Genomic DNA, 25,857 nt, shown 5'->3' with positions numbered 1-25,857 from the left:
AATCAATTTTAGGCAACAAGAACAAAATGAGAGGTATTAATTTACCAGACTTCAAACTATACTACAAGGTTGTGGTTATTAAATCAGCTTGGTATTGGCACAAGAACAGGGACACAGACCAGTGGAACAGAACTAAGAATCCAGATATAAAACCATCCTCATATAGCCATCTAATCTTTGACAAAGCAGAAAACATACACTGGGGAAAAGAATCCTTATTCAATAAATGGTGCTGAGAAAACTGGATAGCCACATGTAGAAGACTGAAACAGGACCCCCAGCTTTCACCTCTCACAAAAATCAAATCATGGTGGATAACAGACTTAAACCTTAGGTGTGAAACTATTAGAATTCTAGAAGAAAATGTGGGAAAGTCTCTTATAGACATTGGCCTAGGCAAAGAATTTATGAAGAAGACCCCAAGGCCAATCACAGCAACAACAAAAATAAATAAATGGGACCTGATTAAATTAAAAAGCTTCTGCACAGCCAAAGAAACTGTCACGAGAGCAAACCGAAAACATACAGAATGGGAAAAAATTTTTGCATGCTATACATTCGATAAAGGACTGATAACTCGAATCCATTTAGAACTCAGGAAAATCAGCAAGAAGAAACCAAACAACCCTTATCAAAAAGTGGGCAAAGGACATGAACAGAAAATTTTCAAAAGGAGACAGAAGAATGGCCAACAAACATATGAAAAAATGCTCAGCATCTCTAATAATCAGGGAAATGCAAACCAAAACCACCATGAGAGATCACTTAACTCCAGTGAGAATGGCCTTTATCAAAAAGTCCCAAAACAATACATGTTGGCGTGGATGCGGAGAGACAACAACACTCATACACTGCTGGTGGGACTGCAAACTAGTGCAACCTCTGTGGAAAGCAATATGGAGATTCCTTAAACAGATACAAGTAGACCTACCATTTGATCCAGCAATCCCATTATTGGGCATCTACCCAAAAGAACAAAAGACATTCTATAAAAAAGACACTTGCACTCGAATGTTTATAAACAATGTGTTTTAGCAGCACAATTCACAATTGCATAGATGTGGAAACAACCCAAGTGCCCATCAATACATGAGTGGATTAATAAAATGTGGTATATGTATACCATGGAGTATTACTCAGCTATAAGAAACAATGGTGATATAGCACCTCTTGTATGTTCCTAGATAGAGCTAGAACCCATTCTACTAACTGAAGTATCCCAAGAATGGAAAAATAAGCACCACATGTACTCACCATCAAATTGGTTTCACTGATCATCACCTAAGAGCACATTTAGGAGTAACTTTCATCGGGTTTCGGGCAGATGTGGATGGGGGAGGGGATGTGTATATACATACATAATGAGTGTGATGCGTACTGTCTGGGGGATGGACATGCCTGAAGCTCTGATTTGGGGGGGGGGGCAAGGGCAATATACATAACCTAAACATTTGCACCCCCATAATATGCTGAAATAAAAAAAAAAAAAAGGACTCCACCAAGGGAAAAAAAACCACAATGAGTTACCACCATACCCAAGTCAGAATGGCCATTATTAAAAAGTCAAAAAACAATAGATGTTGACATAGATCTGGTGAAAAGGGACCACTTATACGCTGTTGGTGGGAATGTACAACCTCTATAGAACTTAGGACAGAGATTTCTCAAAGAACTAACAGTAGATCTATCATTCGATCCAGCAATCACACAACCGGGTATCTACCCAAAAGAAAAGAAGTCATTATATCAAAAAGATACCTGCATGAGTATGTTTGTCACAGTACAATTCACAATTGCAAAGATATGCAATCAACCTAAGTGTCCACCAACTGATGAGTGGATAAAAAAATGTGGTGTATATGTACCACAGAATACCTCTCTGTCATAAAAAAAGAATGAAATAATGTCATTTGCAGCAATTTGGATGGAACTGGAGGCCATTATCATAAGTTAAGTAACTTAGGAACAGAAAATGAAATACCCCATGTTCTCACTTATAAGCAGGGCTAAACTGTGGGTTGTACAGATTGGGAGAACAGACACTGAAGACTCAAAGGGTGGGCGGGTAGGAGGGGAGCAGTGAGGGACGAAAAATCACCTACTGGGTCGAATGGACACTATTTGGGTGATGTGTACACTAAAAGCCCAAACCCCACTGCTACACAATATATCCATGTAATAAAACTGCACTGTATTATATTGAATATATTGAAATTTAAAAAATGACTGAAAATCATCCTTTTTACTTCCCAAACTGAGAACCTTTTATATAAACCATGTTGAAAGAGGCTCTTGACAGATCCAGATTTCAAGGGTTTTCTTTTTCTAAAAAAACCCGTCTTTTTAAATAAAATGGATAGAAACATAAAAGGGTATTATATTTATAAATTCCAGCAAACATTTTGATATTGAAAAAAAAATCTTGCCCTTCTTATTCAACATTATTAAGGTAATAACCAGCTAGAGTATTCTAGTTGTTCATACACAGCATAGCAGAACTCTGTATACCCAAATCACATCAGAACAGTATTCATTGTTCTTTGAATCTGCTTTAAATAAACCGTTTCTTCTCAAAAGAGTTTTGTGGCAGTCAGTGTTCAGGAAAAATAATTACGACAAAGGGCAAATAAGCAACACATATTTTAAATAGTATCCAAAAGAATATCTCTGAGATCATTTACTATAGCAATCGCCCTCAAACCACGTTTAACTTAAACTAATCCTGGGCACTGAAAAACAGGAAGAATAAATCACATTTAAGTTACAATTCTTCAGAATGTGTTGGACAATTCTGAGACACATGAAGGAAAAAATAGTATTAAAAATAGCCGAGAGGATTTGACAGCAGCTAAAACACAAAGGCCAGGGGTGAGATCAAACTTAGAAACATATAATGTCCAGAGAACTGTCCATATAAGGGTATCTTTATATCAGTAACTAAATTGGGATAATTCACTGCGCAAAATAAACAGCCGCCATCGGCCGGCGCGGTGGCTCATGACTGTAATCCTAGCACTCTGGGAGGCCGAGGCAGGAGGATCGCTTGAGCTCAGGAGTTCGAGACCAGCCTGAGCAAGAGCGAGACCCCATCTCTACTAAAAACAGAAAGAAATTATCTGGACAACTAAAAATATATATAGAAAAAATTAGCCGGGCATGGTGGCGCATGCCTGTACTCCCAGCTACTCAGGAGGCTGAGGCAGGAGGATCGCTTGAGCCCAGGAGTTTGAGGTTGCTGTGAGCTAGGCTGACACCATGGCACTCTAACCCGGGCAACAGAGTGAGACTCTGTCTCAAAAAAAAATAAAAAATAAAAAAGCCGCCATCATCGCAGTGGCCGATTCGTCATCTCATTCAGAAGTCCCCAGAGAGTCTCAGGAGACAGATGCAACAGGACTTCCAGTTTAATGGAATTACACTCAATGTTTGGGGGCATTTTTAAAAGCTGGTCTTACATTCCTAGTCTCAGATGATAAACTTCCTACATTTTGATCTTTCCTTCTTACAAAAGTATGAAAAACAAAAGGAGACGATAAAAGCTAAGCACATTCCTAACCACGTCTAGCACAGCATATTTACTTGCATCTGCAGCCCACAGATTTCCTGATTCCCCAGAGTTGGCTGCTGTTGGTTCATACCTACTTATTTATCCATCAGGCTCTCAGGGAGCTTCTTAACCTGGTGCCAAGAGCCAGAGAAATGAAATAAACAGGATCCGACATAAATAATTATAATACAGTATAAGTCCTGTAACAGAAGTTTGTACAAAGTAAGGGATGCAATTCTCTTTCGGACTTGGGGAGGAAGGTTTCGCGGTGGAAATGGTGAGGCAGAGAAAGGGTGAACGGTGTGCTAGGAAGAGCCGTCAGTATAGGCAGAGGCTCAGAGGTAGGAAGCAACACCACGTGTTCTGGGAACAGCAAAAGGCCTGTGTCCAGAGTGCCAGTGACAGGATGTGAATGGGAGAAGAGGGAGATTAGGCTGAAAAAGCCGATTGGAACTAGGCTGCCGGCTTCGCACGTGCCACGCCAAGGTGTTAGTGCATTATCCTGTGGCCGTGAGACTCTCAATTCTGGATAGTCATTAAAATCTCCTGGAAAGCTGTAAAAATACTGATGCCTGGTATTTGTTAGTGAGAATTGGTCTGGGATGGGGCCTGGCCATCAGTATTTTCTAAAAACTTCCCATGAAGTAATTCTGCTAAGTGGTCAGGTGAGAACACCGGCTGTAGGCAACAGGGAGTGAACACAACTGTATAAGCAGGATGCTCATGTAAAAACGCTTTTTAAAAAAGTTAACTGGGTAACAGCATGAAGAGTAAATTAGAAACAGAGAGAGGAGGGGAGGAATGTCAGGTTACAGGCTGCTGAATACCGGCAAGAGATAAGAGGCTAAGCTGGTAATTATTAACCTTTTGTGAGTTTCTGACTTGTGTAAATGCCAATGACAAAGGCTAGGAGCGCTTTCCCTGGGAAAAATGCACGTGTCAAAAACACACGAGCTCTCAGGGACCACGCTCTCAGTGGTGGCGGCGGCACAGGAGCCTGCGTGAAGGCAGGGAGGAGGGAGGCCGGCGACACTCAGGTAGAGTCAATGGCACTGGCTTGGGAAGAGGAAGGAAGACGATGTCCAGCTTGAAGCCATGAGTAATAAACACGTACTGTGCACTTCAGTGCCAGGTGCCAAACTAAGCACTTAACGTGTATCGATCTCATGGATTTTTCCCAATTCTGCAGGGCAGACTGCTGTCATATCTAGTTCATCGTTGAAGAAACAGAGCTTCCAAGATATTAATTAGCTTGTCCAAGGTCATATGGAGATAAGTGGTGGGGCAGGAATTTAATCCCAGACAGCTGTGGGATTAACCTCTCCGCAGGCCAGCTCTGACAAACGGTCCCCGTCAAACAGGTGACGGGAAGGTACGGCAGCAGCAGGTTTAGTATGAGAGAGGTGGGGTGGGAGACATAAAACATGCAGTTTGTGCCATGCTGTGTCCAAGACAGTACAAGACTTGCAGGTGACAGTATCTGTCAAATCAGGAAAAGTGAGAGCAGTCCCAGCAACAGCACGTTTATTTATTAAGGTCTCTTGGTGCAGGCGCTGCGCTAAGTGCTCGCGTTTTCTTTCCAAGTGACAAAACAGACTGAGGAGATCAGGGTCACGTAGCCACCAAATTGCGGAGCCACATTTGAACCCACAAGCCTCTCTCCTGAAGCTCTAACCTACACCCCTGAGCACTACGAAAGGAGTGGAACCGGGGATCTAAAGCAGCAGCAGCCCCCAGCTGTTCCAAGACTACTAACGTGAGATACAGGGTTTTAAAAAAGTTTTGTATAAAAAATGTTTGCAACATATATCCATTTCCACAACCTGAAGGATTTTTATATTGCCTCAATTATTTGAGGGATAAGGGATATCTTGGTCTCAACCAGCGGAAACAAGTCTTGGAGACACGTTCACACAGGGCAGTGTGCAAACCCCGTGCGAAGCTCCGTCAACGACGAAGCGCAATACAAGCTCCATCCGGTGCTACCATCGCCCGAGTCAGAATCTGGAACAACCGGTCTCATGGAGATAGTGTACCCGTGTTTCCCGAAACGAAAATGAGGACAGAAAGTGGTGAAATTTCCTTTTTTACTCATTTTTGTAGCTTGAGAAGACTTTTTTTTCCTCTCTAAATTAATAAAAATGAAACCTTAAAACCACACTATACACAAGTCTGTGCTACTCACTTCAGGTTGAACAGCAGAGTAACTTCCGCACTGCAGCTGCAGCTGCAAACCTGCTACATTTCAATTTTTCAGCACCTCTGAAACACCTGTGCTGACAAGCACGTGGCCTTTCAGCCGAACGCATTCCTTTTAGAAATGTACTTTTAAAGAAACTACAATATTATCCTAGAACTTTCTCCTGGTTTAGAATTAAGGTACCTAGGAAAAGAAATATAAAATTTCAATTGAGAGTTCTGAAGTCCTGTTGGACAACCTTTCACTCCGAGCAGGAATTCTGTCTACAGCTGCAACCCAGTCCCCCATCGCTGGGCTTGAAGGGCTCCACCAATGGGGACTCTGCCTTCCAAGGCAGCCGTCACGTTGCCGGAGAGTTCTCACCACCACAAGGTTGTGTCTTAGGCCAAGACAAAATCCTTTGCCTTGTAATTTCTGCTCATTCATTCGTTCACACATTCAAACCTTTAACTTACGTGCCCACAGCGCAGTAAGTCCTGCACATCACCCTCTGCTTCCTATTCCCTGACCCACAAGGGCTGCTCCCATTGTAGATTATACGATCATATTGTGGACCACATCCTGTCCTTTAGATCCAACAACCAAACTCTTTTAGCAGCAGTTCCTCATGTGACTTCATTTCTCAATCCATCACTATTTTTGTCTCCCTCCTTTGCCAATTTCCCACCTAAAAAGTGGTTCGGAGACTTAAGCACAGTTCATCAAAGGTGATTTAAGTAGCCCACAAAACAGGGACCCAGCGGCGTGTAATCTAGGCATGCACAGATGGAACTGAGACGGCTCCCGCTTTTAGCAGCCACATCACAGGGATGGCTCACAGACGCCTGGGCCCAAATACACCCGAGCTATTTTTCATCTCTTGCGTTTGAGATTGTCCACCACCCCCAAGCATTTCTCAACTCCTGCAGATGACTTATCCTTAGGATATCTCATCTTGCTGATTTTAGAACATTATTACAACCTGTTCAGATTATTTTGAATCTAGAGTTTGCTATCTATAGTATTAGTCATCTCTCCTAGTTTTCTGTCATCTGGAAATTAGATACATTTATTTCAACCCAGGTCTTTACAGAAAGAGGACACTGATCACAAATGTGCTATTGATGGGAACTCCAAGTACTTTATAAGTTCTCTAGACTTAGTAATAGTTTCTGATGTATATGTTCTCAATTTTTACCTTTTCTGGGGCAATATCTCCTTTGAAAATCTGATGAAAGCCATAAAATATACATTTGCACATGATTTTGTCATAGTATCATATGGTCCTCCTATTCAGGGGTCCTACCCTAAGGATTCTAGGGCCTGTGAAAAACGTTCTGCTCCCTAGGATTCATTAGTATCCAAATATTTTTAAAATAATTGCTTCTAAATTAATTAACTATAAATCAGTTGATGTTAACTCATTAATTCTCACCAATAGAAAAGATACCCAGAGACTGAGAAATCTGACCAAAACCAAACTATGGATTATAAAAATACTTCAGACACAAAAGCACAAGTACCTAAGGTTCTACATACAAAGATACATTGTATTTGTAGCTGCAAAACTTTTTTAAAAAAAGGAAACATCCTGAAATGTCCATTCACAGGGAAATGGTGGAATAAATCATGTTACATAAAACCATATCAAATGACTATTCATATTTGATTCATCCCGGCCTTTAAATTTTATTCATAATTTCAGAACAAGAGTTAAATCTGTATCTACTGACATGGAGGAATATCCGTGATGTATTAAAGAGGAAAAGCAGGCTTCAGAATAATGGGTAGAGTATGACCCTATTTAAAACACAAAAAACTCACAAATCTCATGTCATTATACATACTTTTACGAGTCTAGAAATGGTGTGGGAGAATTCACTTCAGGCGCCAAACATGAGTGGGGGATGAATTCTTGTTTTTTGTTCATTCTTGCATACTTTCATTTGTTACAAGTAAATATTTTTTGTACAACATAAAAAATTAAGTTAGAAGAAAAGAAAAACTCACTGCAGCTGACAACAGGATCTATCCATTCTCAGATCTCTCACTCCCATACTCCATGTAGCTTTCACAAATGCTTAATTTCCCAAAAAGTTTCTCACCCATAGTATGCCCTAAATGAAGTCCAATTTCCTTTTTGACTTTTCAAGGATTCTGAATTTCTGTTCTGGGTATTTGATTCCACTACACAGACACTCTTCCATTGTACAGATTAAAGCTGTGTTTCATAATTTAAATATGTTCATCACTCACATGTAATTTTCCCCCCTCAGGAAAATACTCATCTCAACAGAGCCATAAATAGGAGCTATGTGGAACCAACATGAGTCCAAATACATAAGCGGCAAATGCATGCAGCACAAAACTATCAAATTGGAGGGTGACAAAATACGAGCACAGAAGCTATTTATTCCTGTTAATTCAGTGGTTTTCAATCTTGGCTGAACAAAAGAATTACCCTTGAAAGCATTTTTAAAAAAATACCAAGGCCTGGGTGCCACTTCCTGAGATTCCTACTGAACTGGCCCAGGCCTAGGTACTTGGTTAAAAGCTATCTAGGACAGAGATTCAAATGTGCAGTTGGAGTTAACAACCACTGCTTTTTATGAATACATTTCACCCTTCTCCTCCTCTTGCTCCAATTTCTTACAAAGGGCATTTACTTTATCAGTTATTTTAAGGGTAGATACATTTGGGAAAGCCAAAACCTACTGACCAGCCAACATCTGTCCATCATCCATAATTTATATTGCCCTTATGTTGACTTTTGATGCACGATCTAAAGTTACTTAAATTTATGGCTATCTTAGTTAGGAGCCCCTCACATGTCAAAAGAATATTTGTAGCCTCACCTAATGATTATTTATTATTAGCCTGGGAAACAATGATTTTACAAAACATCTTAGGACCCCAAATATGTTACAGAACAAAAGCCAACACTGCTCTGCCGATTAGCTGAAATGTTGTTAGACATTAGTCAATCAGTGAACTTCCTGATTCTTTGTGCTAATCTTTATAATTATTTAAAATATTTTTCATGCCCACCTAGGAGTGTGCACACGCGCACACACACACACACACACACACACACAAAGGGCTTGCTGGAACTATTTTGTAACCGCCCCCAAAAAGCTATCACCTAGATATCTTTTAAACAAGTACCTATGCCTAGGCCAATTCAATCAGAATCTCAGGAAATGGTGCCAGGCCTTGGTATTTTTTTTTAAAAAAAATGCTTCCCCAGTGATTGTTGGAATCTCTGCCACATTGCAAAGAATTGATAAAAAGAAAAGCATTATTTGAAATATTTCCCCCGAATTTAGTATCTGAGAACAGTAATATGCCCCACAAGAAAAACGTCAATAAAATATGAAAGAGGATTCACCAACAAAATGAAATAATATTTATTGACTACACATGTTATATTACAGTACACATAAGACAGGATTCTATACTTTGGACTCATGTTGCCAATTATACATAAAGATATTTTAAAACAAAGGGCAACATATGTTGTTTATAATGGCTGGCATTAAGAAATAATTGCCTTTATATATCTACAAGTGGTGACTGCATTAATGTGTATTTTCAAAAAAGCCTACAATGGTCCATTTAAGAACCTTTTGACCCAGCGATCACACTTGTGCACGTTTATGCCGGAGAAATGGAAACTTAAGTCCACACACAAACCTGTACACAAATGTTCACGGCAACTTTATTTGTAATAGCAAAAACTAGAAACCACCCAAATGCCCTTCCATGGACAAATGGTTAAACTGTGGTGCATCCATACCATGAAATACTACCCAGCAATAAAAAGGAATAAACCACTGATACCCACAACTTGAATGGCTCCAAAAGGCATTTGCTGAGTGAAACAAAACCAATCTCAAAGGCTCACATACCGCACCATTCCATTCACATAATATTCTCAAAAATAAAAAAACTGTAAGACGTGGAGAGCAGATTAGTGGCTACTAGAGGCTGGGATGGCTATGACGACGCAGCAAGGGGGGGTCCTCGGGGTGACGGGTCAGTTCTCTACCTTGACTGTGGCGGTGGTTACACAAATCTGCACGTGATGCCCTGCGCCGGACTATCACACACACACACACACACACACCCCGGACTATCACACACACACCCACACACACACCAGACTATCACACACACACACACACACACCCCCCGGACTATCACACACACACACACACACACACACACGCACCAGACTATCACACACACACCCACACACACACCAGACTATCACACACACACACACACACACCAGACTATCACACACACACACACACACATACACCCCGGACTATCACACACACACACACACACACACCAGACTATCACACACACACACACACACACACACACCGGACTATCTCACACACACACACACACACACACACACCCCGGACTATCACACACACACACACACACACACACACCGGACTATCACACACACACACACACACACACCCCGGACTATCACACACACACACCCCGGACTATCACACACACACCCACACACACACCAGACTATCACACACACACACACACACACACACACCAGACTATCACACACACACACACACACACCCCGGACTATCACACACACACACACACACACACGACTATCACACACACACACACACACACACACCGGACTATCTCACACACACACACACACACACACCCCGGACTATCACACACACACACACACACACACCGGACTATCACACACACACACACACACACACCCCGGACTATCACACACACACACCCCGGACTATCACACACACACACACACACACACACCCCGGACTATCACACACACACACACACACACACACCGGACTATCACACACACACACACACACCGGACTATCTCACACACACACACACACACACACACACACCCCGGACTATCACACACGCACGCGCCGAGTGCATGTGGAACCAGTGAAGTCTGAACAAACTCTGTGGACTGTACCCATGGAATTTTCTGGTTTGGATCTTGTACTATCGTTACCTTTGGGGGAAACCGAGCGAAGGGTTCATGAGACCTTTCTGTACTCTCTCACAACTTCCTGCAAATCTATAATCATTTTAAAACAATTTTTTTTTTTTAAGTTTGGAGAAAATGTGAAGGGGGTCACCTACTTAAAAAAGATACATAAAGCGTTTTTCCTAATCTAAGTCGCGGTACGGGGGAAAGGCGGCTGGCGCAACAGCTGCAGAGCAGTTACCTTGCGCCCAGTGCTACAGCTCCTCTCATTTAACTCAGCGATTCGGTGCGGTGGCTGCTCCTGGGCACCTCACCGCCCAGACCAGGGAACTGACGGACAGAGAAGACGCGAAACTCAAGCAAGGCCACACAGCTGGCAAGTAGCAAAGGTGTCAAAGTTAAGAAAAGTCAGACAACTTCAAAACAAAGAGGATTTTAAGAAAAAGGCATTGTTGTATCAAAAAGGGGGTTAAAAAGTAGCTTAAGATAGGTAGAGTAGCTGAAGTGCTACAAAGCTAAATCCTAAATATGCCCACATTCACAGCATACTATACTGAACACTACGTCTTCCAAGCACCTAACATCCATAATACACATTAGCCTAGAATAACTGAATACGCTTGACCAGAGATGCACTTGAAAATGTGGTTATTTTTATTAATCTTTCAACTTTTGCTCAGAAACACGAAGAAAATTAATATTGATTTTTCCTCAAAAGGTGTTCACTGAATGGAATTAAGTAGATAAAAGTGAGCCAGAATTCAGAAATAATTAATACAAAAAGGACACTCAAAATGGGAGGAAAATAAAGTCAAATGACTATAACAAAGTCTATTCATGAAAGAAAAGGGAATAGGCAAAGGAAAGTCAGCAATGCTGCCAAATGCAAGGCAGAAAAGTCTAACCTTAGGTTAGAGTAAAACATGAGTCTGAATATAACAAACAATATTGGCTGGCAAGATGAATATTTATCTGCAACAAAACAGTATTAAATAAAATCATGCAGTTAAGACTGGTTTCATCCTGCCTAAAAAAAAGCCAGTGGAAAATTTCTGTCCTTTATCACCCCAATTCCAATTTAGATCACTGCATATTTCACAGGATGTCAACAAACAGGCAGTTCTAGGATAAAGCTGATGGGAATAAATGGGAATTTAAAAGGAAGCTTGTTGTTCTGGGTGTAAAGCCTCTGAGACAGGGCTGTGGTGTAGAGAGAAATAGCATCTCAATGTTAATGATCATTTGAAACCTCAGGAAAAGACAACATTCAAAACACTGGGAGAATTAATCACCCTTTTAAGTTGCAGTCTGGAAAGTCATCCACTTAACGTGCTGCTTGGAGAAACCTGAGCAAGTGCTGCCCATTCTGCCTGTAGGACCGTCTCTGACATCAAAGGTATTCTTTCCTCTTAAGTCATCTTCTTAAAAGCAAATTCAGTGATGACATCAACATGGTGGTTTTCTTAGCAGCTTTGTAAACTCCCAATTCAGGAAATAACACGCAGGAATCTTACTTGACATTCACAAAATCTCTCCACAGAAGATCTGAGTGGAATGGTTACAGCACTAAATTCCCATCCATGGCTTCAGTTAATGGGGTGAAATCTGAAAAATAATTCTTGTCATATCCTTGGCATTTCTTCCTCACACACAGACAAAATAAGTATTAATTAGGGTGGACAAAGCAAACACATACAGTTAAGAAACATCGGTCACACATTCTTTATGAATCTGCCTCTGAAGAACTCACATAAAAGATTAATCTATTTCTTCCAACCAGACACTCAGAAAAAAAATTTCCATAAAAGCCATAACCTAGGTCATTCTGTCTGGTGGACAGAAATCTCTCTCTAATCCCAGGGGATTATACCAAGGAACCATATTTTAATCCATGGTGAATACAAATTTTGAAAGTTTTTATAACTAAATATCCTTGAATAGAAATGTTTTTAAGGTGTGAAAATCGGCCGGGCGCGGTGGCTCACACCTGTAATCCTAGCACTCTGGGAGGCCGAGGCGGGTGGATCGCTCAAGGTCAGGAGTTCGAGACCAGCCTGAGCAAGAGTGAGACCCCGTCTCTACTAAAAATAGAAAGAAATTATATGGACAACTAAAATATATATATACAAAAAATTAGCCGGGCATGGTGGCACATGTCTGTAGTCCCAGCCACTCGGGAGGCTGAGGCAGTGGGATCGCTTAAGCCCAGGAGTTTGAGGTTGCTGTGAGCTAGGCTGACGCCACGGCACTCACTCTAGCAGGGGCAACAGAGTGAGACTCTGTCTAAAAAAAAAAAAAAAAAAAAAAAGGTGTGAAAATGGCATTATGGTTATGCTTTCAAAAAAGTTTTTTCCTTTTGAATATATTGAAATATTTATAGATGAAGTGATTTAATATCTAGGATTTGCTTCAAAATAATATAGTGGTGGGGAGTGGGTAGGAGTTTTAAACAAGATTGGTCACAATTTGATAGATAAAGCTGTGGTTGATGGGGACATGGGAATTAATTATACTATTTTGTCCTCTTTGGTATGTGCTTGAAATTTTCCAACATAAAAAATTGTGTATATTCTTGCATGGAATATACAATAAAATACACCCATGCAACAAAAAATTCTGAGACTTGTGCAAAAATGCAGATGTTTGAATGCTTCTGCTACTACAGAATCCCAGGCAAATCACTAATGATAAAATCGCTATAAAAACAGTTTCCTATTCCTAAAATGTAGGGCTAGAACATGATGATTTCTAAGGTCACTTTCAGGTCTAGAGGTTTTACACTGAGAATGCTGTTGTTTTTTTGTTTTCTGACCTGAGTTTAAATTTATCTTGTTAACTGTCTATAGGAACTGAGTCTATACAGAGATGGCACAGGTATCTTAAGATAATGTGTGATCTCCAAGCAGCTCCTTAGGACCACTGGCGCCACAGCCACATCAACCCTAATTACAGGGAAAAAGAGAAAGGAAGGGAGGCAACTACAGTTAAATACATCGCTGTGTTTCACAGGTATAGTGCTCACTACCTCAGACATCTGCTTACAGTATCATCAAGAGTCACGTGTCATGTAAACTGTAAAATGGGAAGACCTTTAAATACAGCACTTCCCTTAACACATTATCAAGAAATATTTTCTTAAGTATCTTCTGAAGATTGCTTATTATGGTATTGTTTCTAACAGTGAAAAGACCTGATACCTAAATCACCATCAGTAAGGGACTGGTTAAATCTATCAGTACATTCTTACAATGGAATACCATGCAGCTACTTAAAAAATGAAGATATAAACCCACAATGGTAGGGATATGGCAAGGGTCACAGGAACCAATTTAAAGAGGTCCCAGTGGCCAAAGTTAGTACAATCTGAGCAATAAATCAAGTAGTATTGGATATAAAAGTATAAGTATCCATTAGTCTATACTGATATAAATGATTGAATAAATACATGGAGGACAGGTTTCTCTCCTGTATACCAGGATTCCGATAATTTCCGTAGAGACTCTGCCCTGAAGGAGGTAGAGCCTAACTCCCACCCTTTGGGGGGGGCCGCCTTCGTCCCAGGAGAACAGCATGGAAAGAGGTGAAAAGAGTAACAGAACAGTGGAGAAACCTGACAAGCGCCAGCCCAGCAGGTGGTCAAGGTCAATGTCAACAGTGGTGCGTCACACTGATCACAGATACTGCTGAAACGCTGATGAAAATGGCATGTGTCTGTGGTCTCCCACCCCAAACTCCTAACTCCAGTTTAACCATGAGAAAAGCAGCAGACAAATCCCAGCTGCGGAACACTCTAGAACACTTGACTGGTGCCCCCCAAACTGCTTTAGGGTCACAAAAAAAGGGAAACCTGCCACAGGCCGGAGAGCCTAAGGGGACACGATGCCCAGGTGTAATACGGTGGCCTGGATGGGGCCATGGAACAGACAAAACATGAGGCGAAACTAGAGAAATCCGAATAATGCATGGACTTTAGTTAATAATAAGGCACCAGTATTGGTTCATTAATCTAGCAGATGCATGGCACTGATGTAAAACGTTAACCATAGGGGAAACTGGATGTAGAGTATATGGAAATTCTCTATATTATCTTTGTAACTTTTCTGCAAATCTAAAATTTTTCTAAAAGAAAAAGTTTATATTTTAAAAAAAGGAAAAAAATTTAAATGAAGATATAAAACATATTATGACACAGAATAAAGGCCAAGATACAATAAATGATGGAAGAGTTATAAACAGCATGCATGTTATGAACCTATTTGTGTTTTTAAAATATATGTACATGTGTTTATACACCAAAAATTCAGGAAGACTATATACCAAAATATCAACATCTGCACGGTAGAATTACTAGTGATTTTCACCACTGTCTTCTTTATACCTTTCTGAATTATCTGATTTTGTTTTTCCACTAAGCATTGATTACACTTAACAGTATTACTTATTACTTCTATTATCAGGAACAAAGTCATTTTATTTTGGAAAAAAATTGGCATACAGCAGAGGATAAAGTACTCCTTAGCTCAAAGTAACATGCATTTATAAAACAGCCAAATTTTACTTTTTTTTTTTTTTTTTTTTTTTGAGACAGAGTCTCACTCTGTTGCCCAGGCTAGAGTGAGTGCCGTGGCGTCAGCCGAGCTCACAGCAACCTCAAACTCCTGAGCTCAAGCGATCCTCCTGTCTCAGCCTCCCGAGTAGCTGGGACTACAGGCATGCACCACCATGCCCGGCTAATTTTTTCTATATATATTTTTAGCTGTCCATATAATTTCTTTCTATTTTTAGTAGAGATGGGGTCTCGCTCTTGCTCAGGCTGGTCTCGAACTCCTGAGCTCAAACGATCCGCCCACCTCGGCCTCCCAGAGTGCTAGGATTACAGGCGTGAGCCACCACGCCCGGCCCAAATTTTACTTTTTAAATGGGAAATACTTTAAAAGGCAGTACAGAAAAGTGGTAGAAAGCATGGGATTTAATTGGACTTAGATTAAAATCCTGGCTTCATCACTTCATCTGCATGACCTTAGGCAGCTTCATAACCTCCCTCAATTTCCTCATTTTTAAACTGTACTACAACCAACCCATGGATCTGGAGAGCTCCCTTAACATTTCCTCATTTACTTACTTACCAATATTTACACATATTGTACACTATATATGACTATATAAAATGTATCTAATAACATCAAATGTTATTAGAAAATATGTAAGTAATAGCAAAGAGAAAAATGTATGTCAAGAGCCTGGCCCCATCAAGGCTCCGTAACAGTAACTGTTATTGTAAACAGTATTAACAAGTAACAATTCAAGAAAAAAATGCTACCAGAAAAATCTTAGTTTCTGCAAGAGCATAACGGGTAGCAGTGAAAGACACAACCAGCACCTCAGCTCATTCAACATCTATAGCAATTTCCCAAACATTTCTGCTAACAAAACATTCACGTGGCTGTTAAACATGCTAATACTGTTAACATGCCCAAAGGACGACTGCGAATTCCAGGGACACAAACGAAAGCCACTTTTCTAACCACCAGCTTAGATCAGTTTAGGAATATGAACGCCTCACGTTTCCCTCTCTACGGGAACAGTTTCCCCATCTATGAACAGAAACACCAGTTCTAAGACACACACCGAATTTATTGAAACCTCTTGATTATAAATAATAACTTCTTTAAGAAAAAAGGCTTTAGATAAGACATATTTTGACCTTTATCAAAATCCTGGGCTGGTAGTTCTATATCAATATCATCCTTATAATACACAATATCACAATACAATAGACAAGAGAAATCATGCAATGAATTAGTGAATTTTCACAAGGCCAGAAGCATGAATTTTCTCAAATGAAACATTTATCCGGCCTGATTTATCATCTGGTCTAGGCCATAGACCCATACCCTAAAGACTTGATAATTTAGGGAGATAATCCACCATAAACAAAATAATATCGAATCACTGTGCCAATTTCTTCCATATTAGAAATGTAGTTTGTTCAGTCTAGTTCTGTTAAAGGAAGTTAATTTACACAACACCTTTTAAAAAACAAAAAGTTGATTTTTTTCAAGTCAGCAAAACATAATACAATCCAAGAAATATACTCAGGTTGGTATATAAAAACCAGTTTTGGGATTACAATTATACAAAGACTGGTTTGATTTTGCAACAAACTCTAAAACTTCTGTAACCAATAAATTTTACTCCAACTTTCCTGCAAGCAGTCATTATGAAGACCTATTCCAATGCTGACATTCTTTTTGCCAAACAGACTTTAGAAGCCTGTGGCACATTTCTGTCAAATATGCTCAACTGTTGCAAATTTTAAGTTCTTTAAGAATGGATTTGATTCATGAGAACAGACAAAAGTCACTGGGAAAGACATCTGGTAAACAGATCAAGCTAAATAAACTAAGTTTCATAAAAAAAAAAAAAAAAAGAAAAAAAAAGAACAGGGACTGACTATAAGGTAGTACGGTTGTTTTTTTAAAAAACCATAAAAGCAAATTTAAAATGGGAATTCCAAGCACTTTGAGCAATCAGTCATATTATTTCTGTAATAACAGTGTAACTCCCCAAAAGGAATTTTCTTTTTTATAGAATACTATATTCTCTACCAGATGTTTAGTTCTCCAAATTCTAAATAATAATCGAATAGGGACCATACTGGCATCTTATACAGATTATCTCATTTCATCCATGTATCAATACTACTAGATATTATCACCATTTCACAGATGAAGAAACTGAGGCTGAGTGTTTTAAGTAACCTGACCAATTCACACAGGTAATAAGGATAGAGCAGAGATTATTACCTCATAGAGTTTATATACATACACCAAATATACACATACATGCCTGACTTTTTTAGGTTTTGACCTATACTTTCTGACTCTCCCTATTGGTCTATTCCTATAATAGCTGCTACATATGTATCTTTTAGCACTGCCACACCGTACTGCAATCATTCACTTGTTAATATTTCCAACTCAATTAATTGTAAATTTCCAAAAAGAATGGACCATACCTTGTTCATCTCTACAGTTTCAGAAAACAGACCAGCGACTAAACACATCTGAACTCCTTGTTAGGAGCCTAACTATGGCTTTGAGTCCACTTCTCACTAGCTGCTCCTGGGTGGTGAATGTTACAGGACCACTACTGGACTAGTGGCTGGTCTTTTAGCTCCAAGGTATTCAACAGCCACCACCACAGGTAAGGAAAGCTCAGGCAGCAGGAGTATTCAGTATGATCAGCCCCTCTTTGTAGGGCTATTCTTAATATCTTAAACACCACAGTATGTGATATACAGGGTTTTCGCTTCTAAGTTTAAGAACTACACTCACATCAGTGTACTTCTAGTAGTTCATACACATTGTGAAAAAATTAAAGTACAGGGCAGTACCACAATCATTGAATATACAAGAATAAAGGAAAGATATGAGACAGTGTGAGTCAACAGAATAAGATAAGGTCTTACCAAAAGCTATCTTCTCATTACAATACAACCACAGAGTCCACAGGGGCAAGATCACACAATTTATATGCTTTCCCACACAAGAAACTAATTGTTAATGGCATTTTGAGAATATTATAATTACAAAATGACACAGGTTAATACTTGAGAGATCAAGTCTCTCAAAATGAATATTTATAAGATTAAGTTGTATTAAGCATTAAAGATCTTGGAACTTAAAGAGGAATGTAAAAATACAAATGACCCAATATTAAAACCAGTTAATAGAATACTGATACTTTTTATTCTTTCAAGAGACCTTTTACCTAAAAATGTTCAAGCTTGTGGTTTCAATTTTCTTTCCATTTCTAGAAATATGAAACCTTCTCTAGCCCTTACCTTTCTCTTCCTGCTCTCCTCCGACCTCCACCCCAAATGTGCTTTGGATGTTCTTTAATCTTTCAAGACAAGGGAGTAATAAACGCCACAAACTCCTGAATAAAAATGAGAGGATCACACAACTAATCCTGATCACTCGACTAATCTTGACTTTCTTTAAAGTAATGTTAAATAGTCTTCTAGGATACCAATCTAATTCTTAGAAGCAGAAAACAACAATCTAATTCTTAGAAGCTCAGTGTTACAAGAAAAGTGAATTAATAATTGATTCATCCTGGCTACGGAAGAAACAGAGAGCAAGCAACCATGTTCTATGCAAAGACAGATAACAAATCCATCTAGCAATACCTATAAGTAGAAAAAGAGCCCAAGGAGCAAATCACCATGACCAAAAAGTACAGGAAGACAACAACATAAACTTGGAGATGAGCAGAAATCAGAAGCAGGTGAACCACAGGACAGACAGGTCAGTGAGCTCTGCGGATGGCAGCGGTGGAAAAGAACAGACCGCCACTGACGGTATGAGAGTGGACGAGAGGTGAGCGTGGAAAAGACAGGAGACGGAGCTGAGTCAGGAGAGAGAACAGCAGAAAAAGCCTAGGAAGGAGGCACACCCAAGTCAAGAGAGGGTAGAGACTAGAAAACGTTTTAAATGCGAAGCTGAATCATGGAAAAGGCAGGTAACACACAGGAAACCAAACAAGAAATTCTGGGCAGAAGAGAAAAACGTAAAGGTGGGTAGAAGGGGGACAACAAGAATGACATAAAACAGGCCCACAGGGAAGGAAATATGGAAAACCCAAATGCTTTATGCAATTTTGGTTCATTAAATTTAATTAAAATTCGGTTCTTCTGCTTATTTTTCTCTGTTGGGTAAAATTTGATTCATACGAGCAAAAACTTTCAATTTATAGAAGAGAAAATTATTGATGGGGTCAACTAACTTAGTCATAGAAGAGTTGAAAATAGTTAAGATTTACTTACGGCAAATACTCTTCACTCTAATCAACAAACTAATTTCTTACTAAAAATGTGTACATGTAATGACCTTAATGAGCAACTACTTCATGTATTAATTTTATAACCTCCACCCCACTGCCCGCGCCTTACTAGCATTTGGAGAAATCTACACTTCTTACTGCCTCACCCAAAAAACAAAAGGTAAGAAGGTAATACGACATCAATATCGCTAAAAAGAAGCTTGATGAAAGTTTAATCTCTTAACGATAGCTAAAAGATTTGTTAAATTTTCAAAGTTCTGCTACCCACATTTCTCTGGTCTCCCGGATAACTGAAAATAGAAGGGGGAGATCACCCTTCACTTCCATCTGGAAAATGAGAGGTGACAACAAAACACTGAACAAGGACATAGAAATTGTAAAGAAAAGCAATACTGCAAAGAGTGGGAATTGTTCTATTCTTGACCTTGGAAAATAAAGTAGGGTAGAACAACAGCCACACCAAAGGCCTATTTATGAAGATATAATTCCTATTTTTAAAGTGGAAAAGGCTAGACGTGGTGGCTCACGCCTGTAGTCCTCGCTTTCTGGGAGGCCAAGGCAGGAGGACAGCTGCAGCTCAGGGGTTCAACACCAGCATGAGCACAGTGAGACCCCGTAAATTAAAAAAATAAAAGTAAACTGGAAAAATATGGTAATCAGATCATCAACGTGAAGAAATCGTCCCAAAAAAGTAGGCATACACAGAGGCCGGGAGCAGACCAAGGAAGATGAGACCAAAGGCACAATGACTGTCAACAAGCAGCAGCACACCAGTATGAAGAAGCCATTCGCCCACACGCCACACCCTCTGGCAATGCTCAGGGAAAGTCCACTTCTGGGAACCAGCACCCCAGTGAATTGTTCCTATTTCTTGTCCCACTGCTGTTCCATACAGAATAAAACTCTGATCATAAGTAGGTCGCCAGCTATCGCAGTAATGGAAAATAACTCAAATATCACACACCAGAGTGGACGGGTTAACAAAGGCAATGTAAGAAACAAGCACAGAAACATGCTAGAGTCTTGGTCATTCACATTTTCAGAACTGTCTTCTTTCCGCTGCTCAAAAACCCTAGAGGGCACTGGAGTTGCTTCAGGGATGTGCCTTTTCTTCAGCTTTTTACCATTCTTCCTTGAAAATCTTCATGAGTCACTTGGCCATCAGTCCACGCACAGGCAGCTGACACTTTATTACTGACTTCTGGAACGGCTACCGCTCCACAGGCTTTCCGGAGACGCCTTGAAGGAGCAAGCCCGGCCCGCTGGTCTCTACTGAGCACGTGCTGAAACTAGGACTACCTCACATTCAAAGATGACATGGAAGCCAAGCGTGCTGTTTCCAAGGTAAGATGCCTTAAAAGAAGAAAAGTTAAAAATCAACGAGATTAAAAAACCCTAATAATGCAGTGCAAATTTTTACTCAATATTATATTTTAGCTAAGATTGAAAAATAAGTAATTCAAATAAGAAATATTGTTTCATGTTAGCTTTAAGTATCAATATTTTTTAAAAAAAAATTAAAAAGGGCATCACAGGATATACAATAAAAATACTGCAAATAATTGACAATTCCTGAAATTAATAAAAAGCATCGGTTAAAATTGTATAGAAATTCTGGTGATTGGCTTTTCAGTTTTTACTATGGCCAGAATATAAGACCGACTTTGTGAAAAATAGTTTCTCTGCATTCACATCTTACTTAGAACGGTATGAAGAAGCATGGTTTGTATTCAGCTGTCAAATGAGTTACCAAACTGATGACCTGGAAAATGTCTTCCAGCCATAAAATTCTGAAATTGTGTATTATGTGATGATAAAATGTTGGTACCACTGAACCAACTCTAGGCAAGTCATTTCTCTTTGCCCTGGTTTTATATGTGAAATACAAGGCTGGTTCTTCTTAGAAGGTACCAGAATCACTTGAAAATGGTTTGAAATACAGACACCCAGGCGCTGCTCCGGCAACTCATTAAATTATTTCATTAAATTATCCTAGCTTGAGAGGTTTAAAATAAATGAATCAGTGTATCATTTTCTCTTTTTCTAAAATCCTCCCATTCAGGGACGAGTCTAAAATTAAGATTAGGGCCAACGTGCCAGTTGGATAAACACTTCAGTATAGACTGACATGTCATCCTTTCCAGGGGAAACCGACCAGTAACACAGAATACTGTACCTGCAAAGTGTGTGTGTCCTCCCTGGCTGCTAACCAGGCTTGCAGCCCATGCTTCCTTCGAGGGCTCTTCCTCCTCTGAGTCCTGGACAGTGGGTGTGCTGATGTACAACTGCCCTATCTGTGGGGTCATTTAGACTCAGTGACTCTGTTCATGCCTGATGTCCCCAAAATAATGCTGTCAGCTCCCAACAAAGGGGACACATAATTAGGCCCTCAGAGAATACCACTGTTCTTCATTCTGCTGGGATCTGTTTGTAGGCCCTCATCTAATTCCACACAGCCTCAAACTGACTGTGTTCCAGGTTTATCACAAAACCAACCACACAATTTTACATTGTTTTCCACTAAAAAATATTACTTGGTTTGAAGAGGTCTTCTGACCCCAAGAGTGTTCTCTTGCCCAAATCGAGCTGAAAAAGTGGATCAAGACTCCACAAAAGGACACAGCAAATGGACAGAAGTGCACAGGAAACCTGCAGTAACACCCACATTATGGTAATGAGTACGGTAATGTGGGTGTTACCGAACACCCTGCTACCACTGGGGTTTCAAATCTAGAAAGCATCTAAAAAATATGCATTAATATATCGTGTCATTCAATATTATTTCATTGGGTGTAAGTTTTTTGACACTAAGTTAGTAACTTAAACAGTCATTGTCCTATGGCCTGGTGAATCATTGTCCTAGAATTCAACATCTATAAAAAGAACTTTGAGATTCAGAATTCAGTGCGTCCCATCGTCCCTCCTCCCGTCTGTACTCATTTCAATATACAGTATCCCCTTAACCATTTCATCATTGACCTCTTCTATCTAGAAAATCCAGCATTGTTTCTGCAGGTCAAGTCATTGCAATCTTTTACGATACTTTGAAATTTTAAAAAGAGCATCTTTTACAGCTGTGAAAGTAGCGCAGATGTCTGGATCGCTCTTCAAACATAAAGTTAAACTCCCCAGAGAAACCACACTGACTCTGGAGCCAAACTGCCTACTTTTTACTTGAGGTATGACCTTGGGCAAGATTTGACTTAATTACTTTGCTGTGCCTCTTTTTCCTCCTTGGAAAAATGGGATAAACGTACCTATTTCAAAGGATTGCTGTGAGAGTCACATTTTAAGCAGTACATAAATGTTTGCTTTTATTGTTTTCTTTAGCTCTAAACTCTCATACTGTTTCACAAGTACACACTAGGTTTGCCCAACTAAAATTTACCTTCTATTTTGGTTATCTTTTATGTGTCCCCATGGTACGTAACATTCACTCAATAGGTGAATATAAACCTACTCTGTATATATATTATACTGGATACCAAGACAGTTCTCAAGAATGGTATTATATAAACATATATCCCCTGGCCTCAAGCAGCTTATATTTTGGTTGGGAAAACAAAATACATGAAACACTTACGTGACAATATAAAGCCATAAAACATTAAGTGCCAAAGAGTGTGGTATAAACAGTTAACAGTCCAAGAGTTCATGGTGAGCTGCAGACTCTGGAAAGGTCAGGCTGGCGTGGCCCTACACCTTAGGGCAGGTGGGGTCTTCACTAGTGCAAAGAAAGGATTCCAAGGTACTGGTCACTCAGCAAATATTCACTGAGCACCTTCTGTATGCCAGGTCCTGTTCCAGACCCAGGGAAAAGACAATGAGTTGAGACCAAAAAAGTCCCTGCACTCAGGGAGCTTAATGGGCGCTCCATATGAAAGCCAATTTTCAAAGTGAGGAATGAGAAGGGTTTGTCTTCCTATTACAGGAAACATAACATCACCTAAATGCCTTACAGACAGGAGACAATGCTGTTATTATAGTCACTATGGCTTTCCAATAGTGACAAACATGCAGAAATGGCTGCTATGAAAAGTGTGATAATATTCGTGTACTGGAATATACCATTTTCTTAGTCTGTTCCATCATTTACAAGCACATTAAGGGATATTCTCCATATTTCTTGATACAAATAACTTAAGAGATTTACAAACATATACAGTCATTATTATTGGAATGGTTTTTATAACAGAGGCCTGTGGAGGTGCAGTTCCTTAATTTTGACCAAACAAAAGCCTAATAATGCTTTGCTCCCCACTTCCCCACCCCCACATTTCCCCTCTTCATCTACCAGCGACCACCACAAACATCAGAGTTGAGAAAGTGCTTCAAGATGCACCTGGAGGCAGGAATCAGTCACTATGAGAAAATTATATTAACTCCAAAAAAAAAACCATATGTGCATCTTTTTCTTCTAAGATCCTTCTACTGATGACAACTCTCCACTCTCCCCTCCCCAGAGAATGCCTTTAGGTAAAGAAACCCTCATATAAATACCGACTGGCAAACCATTCTCAATCTTTTTCCCTTCCCAAAGACGGACCACTAGAATCTTCTGATGGCTCAGTTCCAATAACCTTTAATCATGAAGACACACCTCCAAGCACTTTTCCTCATTCTTTCTGGTCCTTTCAACTGTTTCTACTCTAACAAGATGCAAACTATCAGGCCCTACCCTCATCTCAGAATCAGTATTAACTGGAACTGCTATGCCTATATAAATCATTAAATTGTATCTTTGGAAACATAGCCAAAATAAACTTATTGATTACGGCAGCCAAAACTACTTAATTAAATCCAGTCAAAAACTTAATTTCTTAATGCACGAGTATTGAACTCAATAGTAAACATATGTTGAAGATATTTAAAGGCAAACTAAAAAACTGCGTACACAAATCTTTCACTACCTACAAGGTAAATAATCTAACATCCTTAACGTTCATATGCCTTGTGAAATTGTGCTAGATTCATCAAAAGTAATAGCCAGGCCATTGTTTTTATTTCCTTAGTTTAGTATTGCAAAATTAGTCTTGTTTCATTATGTCATTTGTTTACCTTCATTAGGAATGTCACTAAGAAATTAAATATGGAAAGGGGGCCACTTAAGAATGGGCCATTACAGCTTCCCCAATAGTTACTTTCATAGTCTGTTCATTTGGTGACAATGTTATGTAACCAAAACTTGGATAGGTAGACCTTTGGAACCTATTCAATACCCAAATAAAGGGACTAATTGCAGTTCTATGAATTTTTAAAGCCATCTTCTGATTTAAAAAAAACATTAATTTACTTTATGGGTCATTTTATATTAACAATGCCCTTTTACAAAAGCAAAAACAAGTATTTAATGTACACATTCCACATTTGGACACATTCAAATCAAACTCATGTATTCAAATATTTTTGAGCAATCTATGCTTATGCAAGAAGTTACTCCTGAAGATTAAATGAGATAAAGCATGTAGACCACTTGGCAGAGACCTGGCAAACAAACATTACTCAGCATTGCTTATTGCTGTTCTTAATTTTCCACCCTTAGAGTCAAACCAGATGGTTATAAAATTATATATATATGACTATGTGTATATGTGTAAACTAATATATAAGTACTATAAATAAAGCTAGCATACTATTATACCAAATAATGGTCTTATTCTAGACAAAGGTGAGTTTAATCCAAACAGATGACCCACCAAGGATGGAAAACTTGAGTAAAGAGTTAAATGTCAGTGTTTATCTCTGTCTATCAATTAAGACTATAACCTCTACACGGTCCAATATGAATTATGGTTAGCAGTCAGCTGATCCTAGACAACTTGCTCAAAATGAATAAGACTTCAAGCACGTGGACAAGGGGCCATTTATTTGCAAGGCTGCACCAACCGTTGAAATCCGATCACTTCAATACTGACGCTGAAATCCTACATAAATTCATTACCCATCTCAAGCTGGAAAACACTTTTTTCCAAGTCACCCCCACATCCAACACACACACGAAATACCCCAAAACACTTAAACTGACAAAGCTGCAGCATCCGGGCCACATCCAGCCTTTAACACACTACAGTCTCCGCCGCGCATCATTTACTGTGACAGGGCAGATGCAAGGACAAGTCTGGAGAGCGCGCGCCGTGAGAGTACGCGCAAATACTACAAGCAGCCCTCGCGACAACGAACAGCACCTCGGTGCCCGCCGTGTCCCCTCGCCGCGCGGGACAGCGCACCCGCCCCTCCCGCCGAGTGCCGCCCGGAGCG

At 39.7% G+C, this 25,857-nt stretch overlaps 1 protein-coding gene across 8 annotated transcripts in view; it reads right to left on the bottom strand.

The window, feature by feature from the left end:
• SLC20A2 (solute carrier family 20 member 2) overlaps positions 1–25,857 on the bottom strand; it is a 102,887-nt gene that overhangs the window by 76,505 nt on the left and 525 nt on the right. Inside the window, exons 1-3 of one of the 8 annotated variants that reach the window (XM_069485022.1) lie at positions 23,183–24,000; positions 20,564–20,952; positions 12,045–12,357 (exon numbers count right to left, since the gene is read on the bottom strand). The exons of 2 other annotated variants lie outside the window; for them this stretch is intronic. The gene's annotated coding sequence lies outside the window, so the exon portion shown is untranslated. Of the gene's footprint in view, positions 1–12,044; positions 12,489–18,598; positions 18,798–20,563; positions 20,984–21,775; positions 22,394–23,182; positions 24,001–25,857 lie in introns of those variants that run through there. 5 more of the 8 variants (XM_069485018.1, XM_069485020.1, XM_069485021.1 and 2 more) reach the window with 5 other exon arrangements.

Source organism: Eulemur rufifrons, chromosome 12 (assembly GCF_041146395.1).
Source record: "Eulemur rufifrons isolate Redbay chromosome 12, OSU_ERuf_1, whole genome shotgun sequence".
Classification (NCBI taxonomy): Eukaryota; Metazoa; Chordata; class Mammalia; order Primates; family Lemuridae; genus Eulemur; species Eulemur rufifrons.
This window is presented reverse-complemented; position numbering and strand designations above follow the sequence as displayed.